This window comes from Macaca nemestrina, chromosome 2 (genome assembly GCF_043159975.1).
Source record: "Macaca nemestrina isolate mMacNem1 chromosome 2, mMacNem.hap1, whole genome shotgun sequence".
Lineage (NCBI taxonomy): Eukaryota > Metazoa > Chordata > Mammalia > Primates > Cercopithecidae > Macaca > Macaca nemestrina.
In genome coordinates, this window is record NC_092126.1 from 169,247,199 (window position 1) to 169,270,489 (window position 23,291).

General features: G+C 38.2%; 1 protein-coding gene across 46 annotated transcripts in view; it reads left to right on the plus strand.

Annotated features, from left to right (window-relative positions):
* LOC105470366 (zinc finger and BTB domain containing 20) overlaps positions 1-23,291 on the plus strand; it is an 814,500-nt gene that overhangs the window by 608,818 nt on the left and 182,391 nt on the right. For 3 of the 46 annotated variants that reach the window (XM_071089354.1, XM_071089352.1, XM_071089322.1), the window contains one exon: positions 15,571-15,625. The exons of 41 other annotated variants lie outside the window; for them this stretch is intronic. The gene's annotated coding sequence lies outside the window, so the exon portion shown is untranslated. Of the gene's footprint in view, positions 1-2,068; positions 2,120-15,570; positions 15,626-23,291 lie in introns of all 46 variants that reach the window. 2 more of the 46 variants (XM_071089320.1, XM_071089330.1) reach the window with 2 other exon arrangements.

The window sequence follows — 23,291 nt, forward strand, 5'->3', positions numbered from 1 at the left end:
AGGAAGGGGTCCAGTTTCGTTTTCTGCATATGGCTAGCCAGTTTTCCCAACACCATTTATTAAATAGAGAATTCTTTCCCCATTTCTTGTTTTTGTCAGGTTTGTCAAAGATCAGATGGTTGTAGATGTGTGGCATTATTTTGGAGGCCTCTTTCTGTTCCATTGGTCTATGTATCTGTTTTGGTACCAGTACCATGCTGTTTTGGTAACTGTAGCCTTGTAGTATAGTCTGAAGTCAGGTAGCGTGATGCCTCCAGTTTTGTTCTTTTTGCTTAGGATTGTCTTGGCTATACAGGCTCTTTTTTGTTCCATATGAAATTTAAAGTTGTTTTTTTCTAATTCTGTGAAGAAAATCAATGATAGCTTGATGGGGATAGCATTGAATCTATAAATTACTTTGGGCAGAATGGCCATTTTCACAATATTGAGTCTTCCTATCCATGAGCATGGAATGCTTTTCCATTTGTTTGTGTCCTCTCTTATTTCCTTGAGAAGTGGTTTGTAGTTCTCCTTGAAGAGGTCTTCACATCCCTTGTAAGTTATATTCCTAGGTATTTTATTCTCTTTGTAGCCATTGTGAATGAGAGTTCACTCATGATTTGGCTCCCTGTTTGTCTATTATTGGTGTATAGGAATGCTTGTGATTTTTGCACACTGATTTTGTATCCTGAGACTTTGTTGAAGTTGCTTATCAGCTTAAGGAGATTTTGAGCTGAAATGTTGGAGTTTTCTAAATATACAATCATGTCATCTGCAAACAGAGACAATTTGACTTCCTCTTTTCCTATTTGAATACTCTTTATTTCTTTCTCTTGTCTGATTGCCCTGGCCAGAACTTCCAATACTATGTTGGAATAGGAGTCACAAGAGAAGGCATCCTTGTCTTGTGCTGGTTTTCAGAGGGAATGCTTCTAGCATTTGCCCATTCAGTATGACATTGGTTGTGGGTTTGTCATAAATAGCTCTATTTTGAGATATGTTCCATCAATACCTAGTTTATTGAGAGTTTTTAGCATAAAGGGTGTAGAATCTTATCAAAGGCCTTTTTTGCATCTATTGAGATAATCATGTGGCTTTTGTCATTGGTTCTAAACTGTTTATGTGATGGATTACATTTATTGATTTGTGTATGTTAAACCAGCATTGCATCCCAAGTATGAAGCCAACTTGATCATGGTGGATAAGCTTTTTGCTGTGCTGCTGGATTTGGTTTGCCAGTATTTTATTGAGAATTTTCACATAGATGTTCATCAGGGATATTGGCCTGAAATTCTCTTTTTTTGTTGTGACTCTGCCAGGTTTTGGTATCAGAATGATGCTGAACTCATAAGATGAGTTAGGGAGGAGTCCCTCTTTTTCTATGGTTTGGGATAGTTTCAGAAGGAATGGTACCAGCGCCTCTTTGTATCTCTGGTAGAATTCAGCTGTGAATCTGTCTGGTCCTGGGCTTTTTTTGGTTGGTAGGCTATTAATTACTGCCTCAATTTCAGAACTTGTTATTGGTCTATTCAGGGATTCGACTTACTCCTGGTTTAGTCTTGGAAGAATGTATGTGTCCAGGAATTTATCCATTTCTTCTAACTTTTCTAGTTTATTTGCATAGAGGTGTTTATAGTATTCTCTGATGGTAGTTTGTATTTCTGTGGGATCAGTGGTGATATCCCCTTTATCATTTTTTATTGTGTCTATTTGATTCTTTTTTCTTCTTGATTAGTCTGGCTAGTGGTCTGTTTTGTTAATCTTTTCAAAAAATCAGCTCCTAGATTCATCAATTTTTTGAAGGATTTTTCATGTGTCTGTCTCCTTCAGTTCTGCTCTGATCTTAGGTATTTCTTCTCTTCCGCTAACTTTTGAATTTGTTTGCTCTTGCTTCTCTAGTTCTTTTAATTGTGATGTTAGAGTGTCAATTTTAGATCTTTTGTGCTTTCTCCTGTGGGCGTTTAGTGCTATAAATTTCCCTCTAAACATTACTTTAGCTGTGTCCCAGAGATTCTGGTACATTGTGTCTTTGTTCTCATTGATTTCAAACAACTTATTTATTTCTGCCTTAATTTTGCTATTTTCCCAGGAGTCATTCAGGAGCAGGTGGTTCCGTTTCCATGTAGCTGTGCAGTTTTGAGTGAGTTTCTTAATCCTGACTTCTAATTTGATTGCACTGTGGTCTGAGAGACTATTTGTTATGATTTCCGTTCTTTTGCATTTGCTAAGGAGTGTTTTGCTTCCAATTATGTGGTCGATTTTAGAGTAAGTGCGATGTGGTGCTGAGAAGAAAGTATATTCTGTTGATTTGGGGTAGAGAGTTCTGTAGATGTCTATTTGGTCCACTTGGTCATAGGGCTGAGTTCAAGTCCTGAATAGCCTTGTTAATTTTCTGTCTCGTTGATCTGTCTAATATTGACAGTGAGGTGTTAAAGTCGCCCACTATTATTGTGTGGGAGTCTAAGTCTCTTTGTAGGTCTCTAAGAACTTGCTTTATGAATCTGAGTGCCCCTTTATTGGGTACATATATATTTAGGATAGTTGGCTCTTCTTGTTGCATTGATCCCTTTACCATTATGTAATGCCCTTTGTTGTCTTTTTTGATCTTTGTTGGTTTAAAGTCTGTTTTATCAGAGACTAGGATTGCAACCCCTGCTTTTATTTTACTTTCCATTTGCTTGGTAAATATTCCTCCGTTCCTTTATTTTGAGCCTATGTGTGTCTTTGTACATGAGGTAGGTCTCCTGAATACAGCACACTGATGGGTCTTAACTCTTTATCCAATGTGCCAGTCTGCATGTGTTTTTTTGGGTTTTTTTGTTTGTTTGTTTGTTTGTTTGTTTTTGAGAAGGAGTCTCACTCCTTCGCCCAGGCCTGAGTGCAGTGGCGTGATCTTGGCTCACTGCAAGCTCCACCTCCCAGGTTCACACCATTCTCCCACCTCAGCCTCCCGAGCAGCTGGGACTACAGGCGCCCGCCACAACGCCCGGCTAATTTTTTGTATTTTTAGTAGAGGCAGGGTTTCACTGTGTTAGCCAGGATGGTCTCGACCTCCTGACCTTGTGATCCGCCCACCTTGGCCTCCCAAAGTGCTGGTATTACAGGTGTAAGCCACTGCGCCCAGCCCAGTCTGTGTCTTTTAATTGGGACATTTAGCCCATTTACATTTAAGATTAATACTGTTATGTGTGAATTTGAGCCTGTCATTATGATGCTAGCTGGTAATGTTGCCCATTAGTTGATGCAGTTTCTTCATAGTGTCAATGGTCTTTACAATTTGGTATATTTTTGCAGTGGCTGGTACCAGTTTTTTCTTTCCATATTTAGTGCTTCCTTCAGAAGCTGTTATAAGGCAGGCCTAGTGGTGGCAACATCTCTCAGCATTTTCTTGTCTGTCAAGGATTTTAATTCTCCTTTGTTTATGAAGCTTAGTTTGGCTGGATATGAAATTCTGGGTTAAAAATTCTTTTCTTTAAGAAGGTTGAATATTGGCCCCCACTCTCTTCTGGTTTGTAGGGTTTCTGCAGAGAGACCTACTGTTAATCTGATGGGTTGCCCTTTGTCGGTAACCTGACCTTTCTCTCTGGCTGCCCTTAACAAGCCGGTGGATCTTAGCTTGCTTGACTCTGTGGGAGTGGGATCCGCTGAGCTAGACCACTTGGCTCCCTGGCTTCAGCCCCCTTTCCAGGGGAGTGAGCAGTTCTGTCTCACTAGCATTCCAGGTGCCACTGGGGGATGAAAAATAACTCCTGCAGCTAGCTCGGTGTCTGCCCAAACAGCCGCCCAGTTTTGTTATTGAAACCCAGGACCCCGGTGATGTAGGCACCTGAGGGAATCTCCTAGTCTGCAGGTTGTGAAGACCATGAAAAAAGCATAGTATCTGGGCTAGAGTGCATCGTACCTCATGGCACAGTCCTCATGGCTTCCCTTGGCTAAGGGAGGGAATTCCCCAACCCCTTGCGCTTCCCAGGTGAGGCAACGGCCCACCCTGCTTTGGCTTGCCCTCTGTGGGCTGCACTCACTGTCTAACCAGTCCCAGTGAGATTCAGGTACCTCTGTTTGAAATGCAGCCATCACCCGCCTTCTGCATCGCTCTTGCTGGGAGCTGCAGACGGGAGCTGTTCCTATTCAGCCATCTTGCCAGCCAGGGTCATTTTTTAAACTTTTCTTTTGCAGTGGTTACCAAAGTACTGGCAGCAAGCAAAGCTTCTCTCCCCTCTCCAAAAATCTTTCTTTCCATTGATTGTATTTTGTTTCAAACTGGTCTGATTGTGAGAAAACTCCCTCTCAGGACAGCTCTCCTGGTTCTCTTCAGGCTGATAATGGAACTCTGGTATGATGGAAGGGTATGAAAGTCTTTTTGTAAATGCTGTATGGTTTGCCTTTTTTACATATTTGTGTAAAGAAATTTGTAGTAGTAATTCTCTGACACACAGTTAAAAGAAGTCCTATTTTTCATCTGTCTTCACTTATGTAGTCCTCAAACTTAGGCTAAAATCTCAAATGGACTATAAAAACACTATAGGATTTAGAACTTAATTGGATGATTTAGATAAGGGACACGAAAGAAAGAAAAGGAGAATTTAATGTTTCTAAATTGATGTCATCTACCAAGAGCCAGAACACAGGAGGAAGAATGTTTGCCTTGCAAGGATTGCTTTTGGTTTGGGACTTGAATTTAAGGTGGCACAAAATATTTAGATTTTCTTAAAATGCCCAGGATACTACAGGCAATACAGGTTTGAAGCTCCAAAGAAAGGTCTGCACTAAAGGTCAAGAGTCGGGAGTTATTTGTGAGGAAGTAGTAGGTGAAGCTGTAAGACTAGATGAGATGACTCAAGGAAAAATTATGAGAGAAAGAAAAACTCAGAGCAGAACACTAGGGAATTCTAATACTTAAAGAATAGATGAGAAAGAGGAGCCAAACAAACGAGGAGAGAAAACTAAAGATAGAGAATAGGGAAATTAGGCCAGTATTATTAAGGAAACCAGGGGTGAAGTATTTCAGGGAGGGGCAGGGATGAGGAGAATTAAAAATGAAACTGAAAATGTCCAATAAACTTGACCCAAAATAGGTCAACCATGACACTGAGAGTAAAGTATCAAAAGGGCGGTGATCATTTTGAGATAGAATTTAATACCTGTAATTTCATAGGTGGTAATGATGTTAGAAACCCTATGTAACTAAAAGGGCTTTTTAAAACTTACCTAGTTCTTAGATTTCTCAAGTTGGCTCTTCACTTGTCCCTTCCTTTAGTATTATTTTAACTTTTCAAAATGTAGTCACACATTGCTCAACAAAAGGAATACATTCTGAAAAATGCATCATTAGGCAATTTCATCATTGTTTGAACAATATAGAGTGTACTTACACAAACCTAGATGATAGAGCTTACTACACACCTAGGCTATATGATGTAGCCTGTTGCTTTTAGGCTTCAAACCTATACAGCATGTTACTGTACTGAATACTGTAAGTAATTATAACAGAATGGCAAGTCTTCATGTATCTAAACATAGAAAAGGTGTAGTACAAACAAAGCATAAAAGATCAAAAGTGTGCGCCTTTATAGGGCACTTACAATGAATGGATCTTGGAGATAGAAGTTACTCTGGGTGAGTGAACGAGTGAGTGATCAGTGAATGTGAATACCTAGGACATTACTGTATGCTACTGTAGACTTTATAAGCACTGTACATTTAGGCTACACTAAATTTATGTTTTAAAAAGTGATTGTGCTATTATGTTATGATGGCTATGACATCACTAGGCATTAGGAATTTTTCAGTTCTCTTATAATCTTACAGGACTACAGTCAGACATGTGGTCCACTGTTGACTAAAACGTCATTATATAGCACATAATTGTGTTTAGTTTACACATTATTTGGAAAATATGTTTATTGGGGATGTAGTACACAAAATATATTAAAAGGCTATGGTTGTCACAATACATTTCCAAACTAACAAAACCCCAACCCATCATCCCTACCTTCTACCTAAATATTATAGGATAAAACACAAAGCTAGAATTTTTAAAAATCAAACTGCTTTTACTACCTTCTGTATCTTCTATAATTTCCAAACTAGCTATGTTCTATTCTGAATTCATTCAACTACCTAGAGTTCTGTGGGGACACTAGTGAAACAAATGTACTATCCTCAAGCAGCTTACATATCAGTAAATAAATTATTAAGGGTGGAAAATGTGGTAAAAGAAACATAATGTCTTGGAAGGAGAACAAATTTCTGGTTTAGGAAACAGTCGTAGTTAAGGTAACATTAGTTTTTATAATATGCACATTCCCAAATCTCAGTGTTTCAACATAAGTTTCTCTCTTGCTTATGTAAAACTGGTCAGGGACCCAGGTTGACCCAGTACATAGCTTCCAAGGTTGCTGTGGGTGTGACATCCAGCCAGAAATCTGGTGAAGAAAGAGCAATGATTACACAGGAACTTTTAATAGACCAGGCTTGGGGCAGCATATGTCACTTCCACCGACATCCTACTCACCAGAATTGGGTCACAGGGCCATAGCTATCTGCAGAGAAGTCTGGGAAATGGAGCTTAGCTATGTGCTCAAGAGGAAAAGTAAAACAGTTATCAAATAATTAGCAATAATTAGCAAGTAACTACCTAGGGGTCACAGAGGACCTCTCAGGTAGAATTTAGACTTAAAGACGATGGGGGAGTACATGGAAGAGTGCTGCAGAATAGGGAAAAGGGGGATTGAAGGAAGAACCAGTTCTAGCTTCACCTGCATGGGTAGAGCCTACAATGTTGGCAGGGACATGTTAGCTTTCAACATCAGCTTCTTAACAATATTTTTCTTTCATCTGAGGAAATTAGTCTATTTCTGAGGAAAAGAAAAACCTGCAATACGTAGCAGTTTGCTTACTTGGATATTGAATGTTAAAGCAGAGAGAGACTTTGTCCTCAAAACCCTCCCATTTCAGAAGTGAGGAGCCTGGGGAGGTCATGCTCTCTGCATCTCACACAGTGAGTCACTATCAAATCAGAATAGAACCCAGACCTCTCAGTTTCCCATTTCAGTGCTCTTTCTGTGAGGAAAGTATAAGTTTGAGCATTTTTAATCCTTAAATATGTAGAAATAACCATGATATTTTATCGTAAATTATTTCAGTCATCTCATTTTAAATTTTACTTTAAACTAAAGAAAAACAGTACTGATTTAAAACATCTTCTGTCATAATTCAATATAGCCCATATTTCTTCTTTAGGAAAATTTTTTTTTGTTTTTTATCTTGAAGACCAGTGCCCTCTTCTTCCTGTGTCTCATGTAGACATTTCACAATCCAAATACACAGAGCAAGAATAGATGAAATTAACATGTTTACCATTATTCTATCTAAATTTTCAAAGAAAAAGGGAACAAAAGGTGAGTGATGACTGAGTTGTGTGGCTATAATTGAGTTTTTGTTGCTTTTATTGTTATAACATTTTAATTGGCATAGATGCTTAAATGTATATCAAAATGCATGTCACAGCTCTTGTACAAAAATAAATTTGACTCTAGAACACATATTCTTTACTGAGAATGATAAATTATCTCAGAGCTTGTGATTCTCTACTTTTAAAAATCATAAGGTCAGTTCTTATAAAGAAAAGTACGCAGTGTCCATGTAGTTAAATCACTTTTATCAGGATAATCTAGTAACCAAAATAAAAAAAATTATGAAGGGAAAGACACAATCTATCTTCAGAATAATTGGCCCAAGAATGACTTATTTATAGTCTTATAAGACCCACTTCTAGAAGTCTCCCATCACAGTAAAAGAAAATGAAAACTCTACTGTGTACAACAAATAATTTGTTCTAAATTTACTCATTTCATTATTAATCATAGGCCTTAGTTATTTTATTCTATTAAATAATAAGTCTCTTATATATCAACATTCTCTTTTTCAAAACATGAATATATGGTCAACCTCCAGTATAGGAAATACACATATTTAACATGAAGTTGCAATTACTGGTAACTATATGTTGTTAAATATAGTACAGCTATATGTACCCTTACCCTAGCCTGACAGCATCCTTCATTTGTTTCCATGGAGGCAGATTAGACAACTACCTTTTACACTCCTGAGATTATGTCTCAGTATTGCACAGACCATTAGATAATGGAATACAGCTGAACATATATAAAAACCAGCTCCTAGAATGTCTGTGGACAGAAGTCCAAAGATGTAGCAGTATCTGGATGTGTGAGTATGTGATGACAGTACTCTACAAACCTAGATACCAAAGGGCTTCCTGCCCCCTTCAGTCCTGTGAAATAACGTGGATATTGTCTTATCCACCTGATATTTTAGCAAACTGCCAAGGCTTATTGATGAACCAACGCTGGATTGAGTGCCAGAAACAATCTGCTTCCTAAAATTTGCCCTCCTGTCAGGCTCCAATCAGATTTTTTGGACCTGCCATCTAGTGGCCACTGTAGTAACAAGACACTCATTACATTTTGGCCTTCTTTTATTTTTTAAATTTAAATTTTTTTAAAAAAGTTAAATGTGGCTCATCTGCAGCTAAATGTGGAGGTGCTCCACCCATTAAACTATAGTTCCCACCCTCCCTCGTTAGATACACTGCCGTTTTCATAGAGCAGCTTCAATCAGACCATTTGTTATGTTCAAAGAAAAACAGATTTTTCACGCAAAATGATACACTTCCCACCTGGATTTGAAAAAAAGAAAGTAAGTCTTCTTCCATTATTGAAAAACTATCTGGAGGGGGGTGAAGGGGGAGCTGGAGAGCAGGCATATATTCTGTCAAGTAGTTCTACTTGTGAGACTAATTCTTCCAAACTGTGCACCCAACAGAGTAAACCTCTTATTTTGCTGCTTTTGCACTGATCCCCCACATAGCTGTAATGTTCTAGTTGTTTTCCCTGTCCTATAAACCACGTAGGCATTTGCTATTATACATAATGTTGGCAAAGGAACAATTTACAAATGACTTAAGTAGGTAATTATTTGTTAGAATATAGGTCTATGGAAGTATATGTTAACTGTAGCAAAACCTGGTAAGAGGTTAGTTTTGTTTCTGTGTTTCTATTATAATCCCTGGTTGTTAGTTTTTCTTTTTCCAGGGATTTATGAGTGGAATGTAAAAATGCACAGTGGGCTATTATTATTAATTATTATTTGTCAAAGGAACATGAATATACAGAGCAAAGGCCGTTTTGTGAACTATGCCAGACAGTTCCCCGTCCAAAAGACCTCACAATACAACTCTGAAGCAGGTCCTAAAAAATGCAGGACAGAATGAAAGCAGATGGGTGAATGATACTTATTCAATATCTTAAATATAGAACTCACTAGTGCAGGTGCATCTTCAGATGTTATTTGAAAGAAGAGACAGAATATCTTGGCATTGTGTCATTTATTCATAAATATTATAAATTTTATATTATTTGAGAAAATATTCTAAATATGCAAGGTAGTTTAAAAGAAGGTGTGAAAGCTGATACCCTCAAATGAGACAAAGGGCAAATCGAGTGACTGAACATAAGAAAGTAGAGAAGAACCAGGCCAAGGATGGAGCCAAGGAAAAACAAATCCCACAGGAACACTTAAAGTTTGATGGGAAAAAATGCAGGGATTTAAAAAATAAAGAATCAAAACAATCAAGGAGGATGATGATCTTGGCAGCTATGCCTTGAATATGCTAAAATTGCCAAGAGAATCCAGGAACAATAATGGCTATGACAACGATTTAGCTGTGGGAATTGCAGTGCAAGGGTGTAGAATTCTGTGTAGTGGACATAGAGGTTGGTTCTGGTCTCGAAGACAGTATCAGCAGAGCAGGAAGAACAGTTAGATTTAGCTAACAGCAGGATAAAAGGTAGAAAATGTTTGTTGAGGAAGATGGAAGTCTATGGAGCTATCCAAGGAGGTCATAGTATTCTTTGAATACCTGTTATCTGCCCTACCCTATGTTAGTTTTTACTGAGTATACTATAGATGTAAGTCAGGATCCTCAGGCCAAAAAAATCTATATTAAAGTGAAAAGGTAAGAATAACTTACATGAAACAATTAGAAAATATAAAGCAGCTGATGTTATTAGGGATAGCAGGACTTTAGAGGCGGGAGAAATCAGCAGGCCTCTTGATAATCATGGAAAAACCATCCAACAAGTAAGACCTAAGCTGGGACTCAAAGAATTGGTATGTGGGGAATAGACATAAACAAGGGAGAAATATGATGAAATTATCTGGATAGAAATGAACATGGTGTTTTGCGGGAGTAGTGAAATGACTTTACTGGGTGAAATGGATGGTTTGAGCAGGAAAGGAGGGAGAAGGTGGTAGGATAGTAAAGCAAAGCTGTTGTGTGAACCCGAGAATATAAGGATTCATCAGCATGTTATGGGGGGTATTTATAAATTCATCCTGAAAGTATTTATTGAGGGCATATTATGTTGCAGGCACAAATTAAACAAAACTTTTCCCCTTATGACATTTATATTTAATGAGGGAAAACAGACACCTCCCCCCCAACAAAAAAGCAAACAAATAAATGAACAAGTTAAGTTTAGAGAGCAATTAGTGTCATGAAGAACATTAATCTGAGTGATAAAATAATGACAGGCTAGAGTAGAGATGGCCCCAAAGGGGAAGAGTGGAGAGTATTCAAAATTGGAGGCCAGGCGCAGTGGCTCATGTCTGTAATCCCAACACTTTGGGAGGCTAAGGCAGGCGTATTGTTTGAGGTCAGGAGTTCGAGACCAGCCTAGCCAACATAGTGAAACCTCGTCTCTACTAAAATACAAAAATTAGCCAGGTGTGACGGTGGTGCATGCCTGTAATCTCAGCTACTTAGGAGACTGCGGCAGGAGAACTGCTTGAACCCGAGAGGTGGAAGTTGTAGTAGGCCGAGATGGCATGACTGCACTCCAGCCTGGGCAACAGAGTGAGACTCCATCTCAGAAAAAAAAAAATTGGAAATTCTTAAGACTTGGAGATAGTTTGGATAGGGAGGAGAAAGGGAAGATACAGGTGATGTGTAGTTATCTAGTCTAAGAAATTAAAGTTTGTAATGCCAGTTATATAAGCTGGAAAGATGGAGAGAGAGGAAACATTGAGGAGGGAGTAGAAAAGCTCGGTGTTCCCATAACTCCCCCTTGATGCAGTTGTCTACCAGGAAAGTTTCCCAATTCCTTGAAAACGTTAGCCCCTAACTCACTAACACTTTTTCCATTTCTACCCCATTACAATTATTGGTCATTCACTGTGTAAATACACACTCCCTCTAATACCTCCTCTCAATTTTTTGAACTTCTCATGATCGATACACCACTCTGCCATAGCTGCTCATTCCCATGGCTACATTTTTGATCTTTTAATTACTAATAATTATAATCTTCCACAATCTCAATTTCAAGCATTCCATTTTCCAACCACAGCCTAATGTCTTAGTAGTTCAATCCCTTTGTTACCCCTAATACACCAATTCCTTAAGCCCACTAGGACCCCTAATTCATTGGTTTTACCCATAGCTTCTCATATGCTGACTTCGTTATATAGTGTAGATTCCACGGACAATGATTTTAATCATTTCCTTGCATGCGCCTTTAACACCGTTGACCTTCTCTGGCTTCACTCTGCTCTCCTGACAAATCTCAACTGTACTGGTCATATGCAACTCCCCATCTATTTCATGCCTGTGTGCCAGCTGAATGTGGCTGCAGAAAAACACACAAGCAAATGTATGACTCTCAATTTAAATTCATGATCCCTCAAGGAGGCCCTTAACGCTGCCCAGCAAATATAATGTTTCCTTGTCATTTACTCTTCCATATCTGTACAGGAATATTTCATATTTTCCCTCTCTCAAATTTCTAACACCTCCTCTCCCATCCTTACGCTCAACTTAGAATCTTTCTTTCTACTTCACTGAAAAGATAGAAACCATCAAAAGAGAACTTCACAAATACTTGCTGTCCAGCACCCCTACCCTCCCATTTTTATCTGTACCCATGTATTTTGCCTTCTCTCCTACAACTATGGATAACCTCTGTGTACTCTTGGCTCAGCCCATCCCTCATTGTGCATTAGAATCTGTGTCCTCTTGCACATGCGTAAATGGTGCTCCTGAAAAAGCTCACATCTTTCTTCTGCTTTATCAAATTTTCTCTTTCTATCAAATCTTTCCTATCAGTATACAAACATGTTGTAATTTATCTCATCCTAAAAATACCTTTATAAACCCTACTTCCTAGCAGCTCCTGTCCCATTTGTTTGATTTCCATTACAGCAAAACTTCTCAAGAAATCCCTAGACTCACTGTAGACACTCTCCAATCCTATGCTCTAGTTCTCTTTTGCCCCTCTAGTTAGCTTTTGCGCCTACCAGTCTAGTAAAACTGTTGATGCTAAGGTCACCAATGACTTCCATCTTGCTAAATCCATTAACCAATTAGCAGTCTTTGTCTTTCCTGATCTCTCAGAATCGTTTTATGTGGCCCATTATTCATTCTCCATTAAAACACTTTCTTCACTTGGCATTCAGTCCATCACAGTCTCCTGATTTTTTTCCTATCTCACAGTCTACTCCTCCTCAGTCTCTTTTGCGAGCATATTCTCATTTCCCAGGCAGGTAAACATTAGAGTGCCCTAGAGCTCAATCTTTGAAGCTCTTCTCTTCAGCTCCATTCACTCTCTTAATATTTGCACCCAAGCTTATGGTGCAAGCTTGTATCTCTAGTCCAGGCCTTTACCCAGAATTCTAGGCTCACATATTTAGCAGCCTATTCAACATCTCCACCATCTGTCTAATGAGCATCTCAAACTTGACATATCAGAAATGGAATTCCTTATTTTACCAAGCAAATACATAGCCTCCCCAATATTGGTAAATAACACTCCACCTTTAGCGTTGCCCAAATCAAAAATTTACTTCTCTCCCAGACCTGTATTTCTCTCACAAACCCAACCATTGAACAAATCCTGCAGCTCTACCTTCAGAATAAATCCAGAATCTTACCACTGCTCATCCTCATCACCACTACTACCCTGATCCAAGCAACTACCATTTCTTACCCGGATTATTACAATAGCCTCCTAATTGTCTTCCCTGCTTCTGGCCTTACCACTTACAGTGTATTCTCAAAATGATAGCCAGAGTGATGCTTTGCAATATGTGTAATGTAATTTCAGTCAGACCACATCACTTCTCTGCTCAGAACTCTCTAATGGCTCAACATCTCACTTGGAAGAAAAGCCTTTGCAATAGTTCACAAGACCTTCCATATTCAATTTCTGCATTACCTCTCTGTCTTCATTTAGCACTCCACCCTAGCTCACCCCCCTCAACCTTCATTGACTCCTTCCTAACCTCAAACCTACCATGCATGATTTCACCTTTGCACTTGCTTTTCTGGCCGCCTTAAATGTTTTCCCCAGATAAGGCTTGTTTGCTTATCATCTTCAGGTCTTTGCTCAATTTTCACTTCTAAGTAAGACCTTTCATAACCACTGTATTTAACATTTAACCCTCCACCCCTTTTGGTTCGTAGCATCTACCACCTTCAGACACAATATATATTTTATTTACACATTTATTTCCCTTTTCATGGACTATAAGCCCCATGATTGTAAGGTTTTTTTGTTTTTTTGGAGGGTTTTTTTGGTTTTGTGTTTTGGTTTTTTTTTGGGTTTTTTTGTTTGTTTGTTTGTTTTTGCCTGTTCTGTGCTCTAAGAAATCCTCAGTGCCTAGTACAGAGCCTGACACATAGAGAGTGTTCAGTAAATATTCGTTGTATGAATTGAAGGAAATAATAACTGATTCTTTCCCTGGATTTAGAGGTGTTTTATTAAATGCAAAACATGATGTTGTGGCATGGGCTCCATGATTCTCCATGGCAAAATTTTATTATTCTTCAAAATTAATTTTGAAAGTAAAACTGCTTTATGCAGGCTTATCCAGAATATTAGATAGGCCACTATTTCTGTTTAGCACCCAAAGCAGCAACATCCACAGCGTTTATTAACTTTTTTTTCATTTAGTAAATATTTATCAGGGAATATGGGTGTTCTAGACACAGGTAGTGACATGTGCAAAGACTCAGAAACTTAAGAAAACATAGTACAATGTACTGTTGCAATATTACAAGTGACAGATAATGATGCTCTGAGCTAATGTGGTGCAGTGGGGATGAGAGAGGTAGAAATGTGAAAAACGTTATGAAGTGAAAGGGCACTAGATTCAAGAAATCTGATTAGTAGAGACACAAAATACTGTCTACCTTTATCAGGCTATGAAGTGGAAAGTGATTATAAAAGAGTTAGATAAGAATGAAACTTAAACATAGAGGACATGGATTGTAAAATTTCCTTTGTAGGGTATAGACTTAAAATTTCTCACTGTCAGAGTGACTATAAAAAATATTCAATGTGTCTACTGGTGACCTTGGCAAAATCATTTGAAAGGTGTTCCCAGATCAGACCCTAACTCTCATTCTTTTCTCTGACTGACAGTTGAAATAGTTTGAGGTCCCAAATTTTTTGTCTAGTAATCTCACCCTTCCTGAAAGTAATTTTTCTTATTTTATGCAAAAATTGCTATATGAAGACTTAGAAAAATATATGTATGTGTTTTCACAGGTAAAAGTATAAAGAAAACTAGCCTTTTAAAATTTGTAAATTTAATAAATTAATATTAGTTCGAAACCCAATTAACTGTAAATATTGCTTTCTATTCAAAAAAGGCCTCCTTTGGTTATTAGAATTACACATCTATATGCACGGATGATTATTTGAAGGTGAGATAAAACCAACCATGACTCCTAGGTATGGAACTTTGGCAGATGGGTGAATGGTAATACTACTAATATTTACTCACATAGGAAACATAGGAGGAAGAGAAAGTTTGAAGGAAAAGATGAGTTCAGCTTTGGACATGTTGAATTTAGGATGCTTTTGGAATATCTAATTGTAAATGTCTAGTAGTTCATTTGATATAAAGCATTACAGATCAAGAGAGAAGTAATGGCTCAAGATATAGATTTGAAAGGTATTTAAAAACAGGGAGATATGAATGTCTAGTAGGCAATGGACATATTAGTCTGAAATATGTCTAGTAAAGCATTACAGGATACAGAGCTGAGTATCAAAGAACTTACAAACACTTATGTGATATTTTCCTAGACTGATTTTCTCTTAAATCCACTCCTCCTCATCCCTCAAACCAACACACATCCTATCCTCAGCCTTCCCTTAAAATGCCTATGATTTACCCTTTACATTGCAGGTATGCCTTGATTTCTGTAGTAATTGTATACCTCAAAATTGCATGCCGAGCAAAATTATGTACATGAGATCACATAGTCAGTTGACTCATTACTGTAAGAAACTATGGAATGAGGCAGTTTGCATTGTTAATGATGTCCCCCTATTTATCACCACCTTTAAGTGTTTTTGTCCAATTTTTGTGTGGGGGTACATCATATTCAACTGATATAATGTCAAATGATTGAGATATTTAAAGAGACTCCTGTAAAACAGTGAGAGAGAAGTCATCTTTATTCTATTTCCATCTTTATTCTTTTTTTCTTTTTCTTTTTCATAGGGAAGGAAGCAGAGGTACTCAGAACTTAAATAATTTCCCAAAGGTCAGCCTTTCTGTAAGTCAGCCATCCTACAGAAATGTAACTTTAAATTTTAGCGCTCTCTGATATTCTTTTTTTTTTCTAGCATTGAATCATTTTAAAATTTTTTCGTGCCATTTCCCTTTTGTCACCCCTATACCTCAGTAGGTTTACTTGCTTACCTTTTTATTCTAGAATATCTTGTGTCTGTTCTGTCTGCCTATACTTGAAATTTTCCTGACAGGGGCCACTGAGTGAACAGTTTATGTTGGTTTTATAGTAGTAGTTGTAATCTCTGTTGTCCCAATTTTCTAGAATGTATGGTTGTTTGGGACTTCTCTGTGCTCTGCCTCTTTATTGGCAGTCTCACTTTCTTTCTTGTGTCTTACCTTTATCTCTCCAGAAAAGCTTCTGCAAAATGTGTCTTTCCCACCAATCACAATGCTGCACTCTTAGTGTATGCAGTCTCTATGGTAACTGGGACACATGCCACAACACCAAGATTACTGGAGCAACCATCAGAGTGGGGAAATCAGCGCATGCCCTCCTTTGGTACCACAGAAGTTGCCCCATTGAAACTGGGATCAGATACTTGTATTTTAATATACAGGGCAAGGAAGGTGGCAGAGGAAATGCTATAAACCCAGTCTCTCTAAAGGCACATTATTGGGGTTTGATGGAATTCTTGAAGTTGATCTTATTTATCATGAATAAAGCTAGATTCATGTACTGATCCTGAGCAGACATGGATAAACTGGTTGAACTTGAGATTTTTTTTTTTTCCTGCAGATACATGACTAGTTCGTAAACAAGAGAATTTTACTAAATTAGTATATATGCTTAGGTAAGCTCAGGGAAATTACCAATGTAAAGTAAAAATTATTCACTTGCATTGTGGAGACAGACTGTCAGATGATTTCCCTAGCAATTGCATTGTTGACCCAGGGAGGGCAAAAGGCAAAATTGGCTCTCTCTGAGCCTGCTTTAGAGTGGAGGCAGTTCTATTAGGTCTTGAAGGGAATGAGGATTAAGCAATGAGGCTCTTCTGGGGTGCTTCCTTTAGGACTGAACTTCATTCCAAATATGCAGAGGATCTGACTCCCAGGTACAGCCCAATAGAAACAAAGGGTGTAAATCGGAGTTTTATAACTTTGGCCCTGTTAACCTTTGGGGCCAGATAAATCTTTGTGGAACAGCGCTGTCCTATGCACTGAAAGATGTTTAGCAGCATCCCTGGCATCTACCCTCTAAATGCCAGTAGGAACTTTTCTAACTGTGACAACAAAAAATACAAATGTCCCCTGATTGGGGGCAAAAAGTAGCCCCAGATTGAGAACCACTGGCCTAAAGCCAGATGCAGCTTGGGTAAGAAAAGAGAGTTGGAGAATCCCTTAAAAGGCCCAGAATATTCAGTAGTTGATCATTCAGCAGGTATTTATTGAGCCCCTGTTATCTTCCAGGCGCTCTTCTATTTATCAGGGATACCACTGTGAAGAGTCCTGATCTCGTGGAGCTTACCTTCTAGTAGATGAATGCCACATGTTCCTAACTAGCAGGTTCCCCTTCCCTCCACACAGCATAACAGCAAATGCTTCAAGCCAACTGAGGGCCAAGAAAAGGAAAACACAAGTTCATATTTGAAGATTCTTTTTTCATTTTATGAACCTCAAAACGGCTTTGATTTAAAAATGAAACTTGGCAAGTGATTAGTTCATATGTTTTAGTTTATAATATGTTTTAATCATTTTGGGTGTTTTCAAAACAAATGGTGAGATTAGGGTTTTTTTTTTCTCTTCTATTTTTGGCCCCTTTCCTCTGGAGAGCCCTCCTCTTGTGTTTAGTTCTTGGTGTTCTTAGTATATTTGAAGAGTGCTTTTAAGTATTTGAAATGTGTGTACATGGTTGAAAGGGGATGAGGAAGAAGAAACCTAAGATTTCATGACCCTGCTCAAACAAATACCCACACCCCAGCCCTAAAGCAGTGTCTGGGCACCACATCTTCAAGGAAGGCCCCTTGGAAACCCCTCATGGGCCAGTCCTCTGACCCAGGTGATCTCCGAACCCCCTTTATGTATTCTTATGAAGATAAGTGATAAAGAATGGACTGTGAGATTTGTTGTTCAGATTTTTCCCCTTAGAATGTGAGCTCAGTGGATATTAGTACCATGTTGGCTCTGTCCACAGTTCTACTGTCTTCAGCATAGGGCCTGGTACACAGTAAGTGCTTAAGAAATACGTGTCGAATGGCTGGGCGCAGTGGCTCACACCTGTAATCCCAGCACTTTGGGAGGCCGAGGCGGGTGGATCACGAGGTCAGGAATTCAAGACCAGCCTGGCCAAGATGGTGAAATCCTGTCTCTACTAAAAATACAAAAATTAGCCAGACATGGTGGCAGGTGCCTGTAATCCCAGCTACTAGGGAGGCTGGGGCAGAGAAATACTTGAGCCCAGGAGGCAGAGGTTGCAGTGAGCCGAGATTGTGTCACAGCATTCCAGCCTGAGCGACAGAGAGAGAGATTTGGTCTCAAAAAAAAAAAAGAAAAAAGAAATATGTGTTCAATGACTGACAAACTGACTGAGAAACCTAGCTTTTGGGGTGTCCTTCCCAAACACTTTAAGCCTGTGCATTGCCTGTGAATTAACGTGCCTCTAGTGTGAGACCTCATTGTGTTCCTCATTACTTTGTGAACTGTGAAGTAACATGTTCATTATCTAGTTCCATCCTTTGTTTAGTGATGTAGAGGATCAATGCCTATGACTCTCAGTGTGGGGCACAGAGTAAAATTACATATCTTATTTACTTGTTTTCTTGTTTAATGTATGTTTCCTCTACTGGAATTTAAACTACGTAAGGTGGAGAACTTGATCTACCACTACTAATGTTATCCTCTGTGCCTAGAATGATGTCTGATACATAGTAGATATTCAACAAATATTTGCTGAAGAAATAAATGATAGGCATTTCATCTATTAATAAATTGATTGATAGATTGATTACTTATTAGTGAACAAAAAATGCAATAACGTGATGAAATTCTTATTCATTCAATATCCTAGGGCAGTGCCTAGCATATAGTAGGCACTCAATAAGTACTTGATGAGTGAAAGAACTGATTCCAATATACTGAAGAACTTTTTTACTGAGTATATTAGTTTTCTAGGGCTTTGTAACAAACTACCACAAACTGAGTGGCTTAAACAACAGAAATCGTTTGTCTCACAGTTATAGAAGCTAGATGTTCAAGATTAAAGTATCAGCAAGGTTGGCTCCTTGTAAGGCTGTGAGAATCTCTTCCATGACTCTCACCCAGCTTCTGATGGTTTCCTGGCAATCTTTGGTGTTCCGTGGCTTATAGAAGCATCAGCCCCAATCTCCGCCGTCATCGTCACCTGATGTTCTCCCTGTGTGCATGTCTGTGTTTAAGTTTCTTCTTTTTATAAGTAGTCATATTGGATTACAGGCCCACTCTACAGCATGACCTCATCTTAATCACATCTTCAGTGACCCTATTCACAAATATATTCATATTCTAAAGAATCGGGGGCCAGAATGTCAACATATGAATTTTAAGGGAACATAATCAACCCATAATACTAAAATAATAGAGATCTTCAGGTAGTAACATTTTGATGGATGACTTCTATTTGGAAAACATCAGCTTCTCAAAATAACATCTAGATTTATGATTCTATATGGAAATTGATGTGGTAATATTAAATAGCATTTACTGTGTTATACCAAGACATATATGTTTATAGAGAGGAAACATAAAGAAAGTCCAAGGGGCATGAAGGTATATGGCATATACTCTTGAATTCTGAGTAGTGTGGTGTCACCAGACAATGGGTTATGTGGGGAAGACTGCTGAGAGGTGCCAAAGGGATTTGTATATGAAGCAAAGGGGCTTGGGGTTTGGACTTCATTACACAGGCCTCCAGCATATAAGCAAAACTTATTGAATGGTAAATGAGTATAGCAAGGATGAATTTTATTGTATGTAAATTATACCCCAGTGAACTTGACCTTTAAAAGAATGAAAACAATGAGTTTGAAGGATGGATTTTGGAGGCTAGCAATTCAGAAGTGTTTGGTGACTTTGGCAAAAAAAAATGGTTTAATTAGAAACACAGCTAGAGAAACCAGATTGTAATGGTTTGAGGAATAAATGGGAGCTTAGGAAGCTTGAAGGTGACACAAAAGAGAGAAAGATAAGGTCTGCAAAAGATGGTTTGTTGTTTGTTAGTTTATTATCATTGTTCTTATTGTTACTTTAAATGAAGCCTGCTAAAGCATGTTGGCAGGCAGTAGGAAAATCGAAAACACGAAAGGAAAAGTAACTGATATAATAAGATCCTGGAGGAGGTTATCAGTGCTAGGCAGAAGGATCTTTGAAATGTTACAGGTGGATTCATTGGTGGCAGAGGTTGAGAGATGGGAAGTGCCATTTGATGGCCTCTGTTTTCTCTATGTAAAAGGAGGCAAGGTTAGTAGCTGAGAGTGAAGAGTAGCGTATGGGTTATAACTAGTTAAATAGAATAATGAATGAAACTGGGGAGTGAAAAAGGAAACTGACTAGGAGCAAATTTTAAAATTGAAAAAGAATTCTGAAACCCAAACTTATGCTGGAAACCATAATTCTGCAGGAGAATCAAGCTGTACAGTTTTGTGCTTTTTCTTCAGCAAGGATCAGCAGCCTGGAAGCTGAGGAGAACATGCATGTGGGTTCATCTGAGCTCTAGAACTAGGTAAATACAGTTGAGAACTGTAGATGAGGGATTTGATGGAGCTGGTGGACATCTCTAAAGTTAACAACAATGGGCATCCAGACTGGTAGAGAAGAAACTGGAAAATAATAGTCTGGGAAAAAAGAGGAAAAAACAAGAAAACCAAAAAGTCAGGGTAAGAAAGTAGAGTACTTGTTTTCTGGAGTCATATGTGTCCCCGTAAGGAGCCCGGCCCTACAATACAAGTCTTATGCCACAAGTCTCAGAGAAACTGCAGAAAGTAGAATGAACACATTATAGGGCATAGACTGGATCCAAAAACATAGCCTGGTGGTCAGTGTTTCATTCCTAACTTGCCATTAATTTAAGGCAGCTGTCATTACCACCATTATCACAGAATGCTAATCCTTAGGAAAAGAATGTAAGACTAGAAGAAATACCTGTGCACGTAAGAGCAGAATAAATAGGAACCTCCCATGGGGCAATGGCAATAAACTTGACAAGAGGCAAATTGTTTTATTTTTTGCCTTGGATTCCAAAAGTGTACTGAGGTTTCCCTCAAGGCATGTTCTTTTACTTTTCTTAAGATTATCAATTTATTCTGTTAGAGAGTCTACAGAGGTGACACTCTTCTTTTGGCCCTTGCTCTCCCTTTCTGTGTTTTCTCTTTCTCCTCATTTCCTCCTATCTTTATGGATTGAATATTGTCATATGTCTCAGCAACCGTCCCCAACCCAGTGACCAAAGAAAGTATTCCCATTACTTATTATTGGATTTTTTTTTAATCCCCAGGAAGACTGGGCTAAGAAGTTAGTTCTTGGTTAGAAAACACTTTTAGGTACTTTGCAGATAACACTGTACCACTAATCCCTCATGCCCTATACATTTAGATGAACCTGGGTATCTCTCTCTGGTATTCATAAGAAAATCCCTGCTCCTATGGGCCCTGTCTCCATATGTCAGCCTAGCAAAGTAACCAACCATGTTATGCACTGTGAGATACCATGCTCTAGTTATCCTTTACTTGCTTGAGTGGACTGAGATGAACATAATACACAAGGTTTAGTAGTTCCTAAACCCTATGAGAATTCCTAAGCTCCTTCTCTTGATGTTGTCGATACATAAGTTCAAAAAATAGCTTTGGGGGAATTTCAATAAACAACTCTAAATAAGTCCTCTTTCCTTTGCAAATATAAATCCTTTGTAAAATTTTATTTTTTTCCTTTTGTTTTCTATTCCTGATTCTATTATCGCTCTAGCAATGCTAAAAACCAGCTGGTTTGGAGATTAATATGACCAGACATACCGTAAATTTTTTAAATCTCAAAAATCCGTTTATCCTTCTTGGTAAATTGAATATATGTTATATATACACACATACATACATGCATAAATATGCAGTATGTTATTATGTCTTCTCTAAGTTCTTCTTTTTTTGTCTCAGTGTCTCCTAAAATTCTTCCTAAATGCTTTTTTGTTATAATAAAGAGGTAGGAGGAAAAAATCCTGAAGGAATGGAGGAGAAAAGTATATGAAGTGATAGAAGATGGAAAGAGAAAGTACACTATGGAATAAGGGAAACCAATGAGGAGATTGAAAAAGTAGTGATTTTCTTTTCCCTAGTTCCCTTAGACTGCTTTTAGGTATGGTTTTGATATTTCTCTCACCTAATGCCCCCAAATGACCTCTTCCTAGCAATTTCTTCTACAAAAAATATTCCTTTTACTGCCAGAAAATATCTCTAACCTGCCAAGCAGGTTGAAATCTCCTGCCCCAGCATCTAAACATCCTCTCTAGCCTGCCAAATCCCTAACCACCTGACCCAGGGGACTTGGACCCATTGCCGTTGTTAGTTCTACACACCCCCTACTCCATGCCAGCATGGAGAGTGTTAATGGGTGATATAAGTGTGAAAAAACTTAAGCAATAGTTTGGTTTTGCTTTATTAACATTCAAAATATAAATAGGTAAACTACATGTTAAATTCATTAAATTCTTCCTTCACTGTTTAGAAATACGAAAACTGCATTTTTAGAAAAGGGATTGATTGGTGTCATGTACGTATTTGTTCACTTCTGTTGATGCAAGATAATAAGAGTAGTAACATAGAGGTGGAATAATGGTATTTATAATTTCATCACCACTGTTTATATAAGATAAAAATGTCTGAAAAGCAACAGAGAGAACATTTGCTGCTCTGTACATACATTAAATTCTCCCATTTTTGTTTATAAAGCATATGAGGAGAAAAAACAAGTTTAACAAATTGAGGAAGAGTTACTGTTCTTTTTACCATGTCCACTGACATTTACCTAAGGTAGCCAGGTTCAGAAAATAGCAAAATATAGTGAAGAGGGTAATTCCTTATAAAGGAATATAGGGACCAGAAACATGCACTTGGTTAACTGTTCTCTGAGATTGAGATTACTTGAGTGAGATTATGGTCCTCTGTTCAGTGCAGAAATTGTTCTACCCTAGAGAGGAGTGAGTACTAAGTCTGGGAGACCAGTGACTTGTATGTAATTTGCCTGTAATTTGAGATATGTATCTTAGGGGCTGAGGCTGCATTCCCTCTTTCAAAAAAGAAAGGGAAAAAAAATGGTAGTTCAGATCAGATTGTAAGGACTCATTTCAAAAACTTAAATAATTCTGCGTAGACTTTTATATTTTCATGGCTGTTTGAGAAAGAAAAGGTAGTTGGGAGTGGAGAAGGGGTTCCTTATCTATATAAAAATTAGCTGAGTTGATAATATAGGTTACAAAGGGTCAAGTCATTCATGAAAGGTTAATGGTGATATTACAGGGCAAATGAATAAAAACAAATAAGGAATGAGGAGAGGAATCATCATGGGCAGGTGGTTATATTTATAACTTGTCTAAAGTGGGCTAATAACGTCTCAGTGATAATAGAGACAGAAACTCTCCAAAATATACATTAGAGTGGAAGGTCCTTGAGGGCAGGAGTAGAATCCAGTTG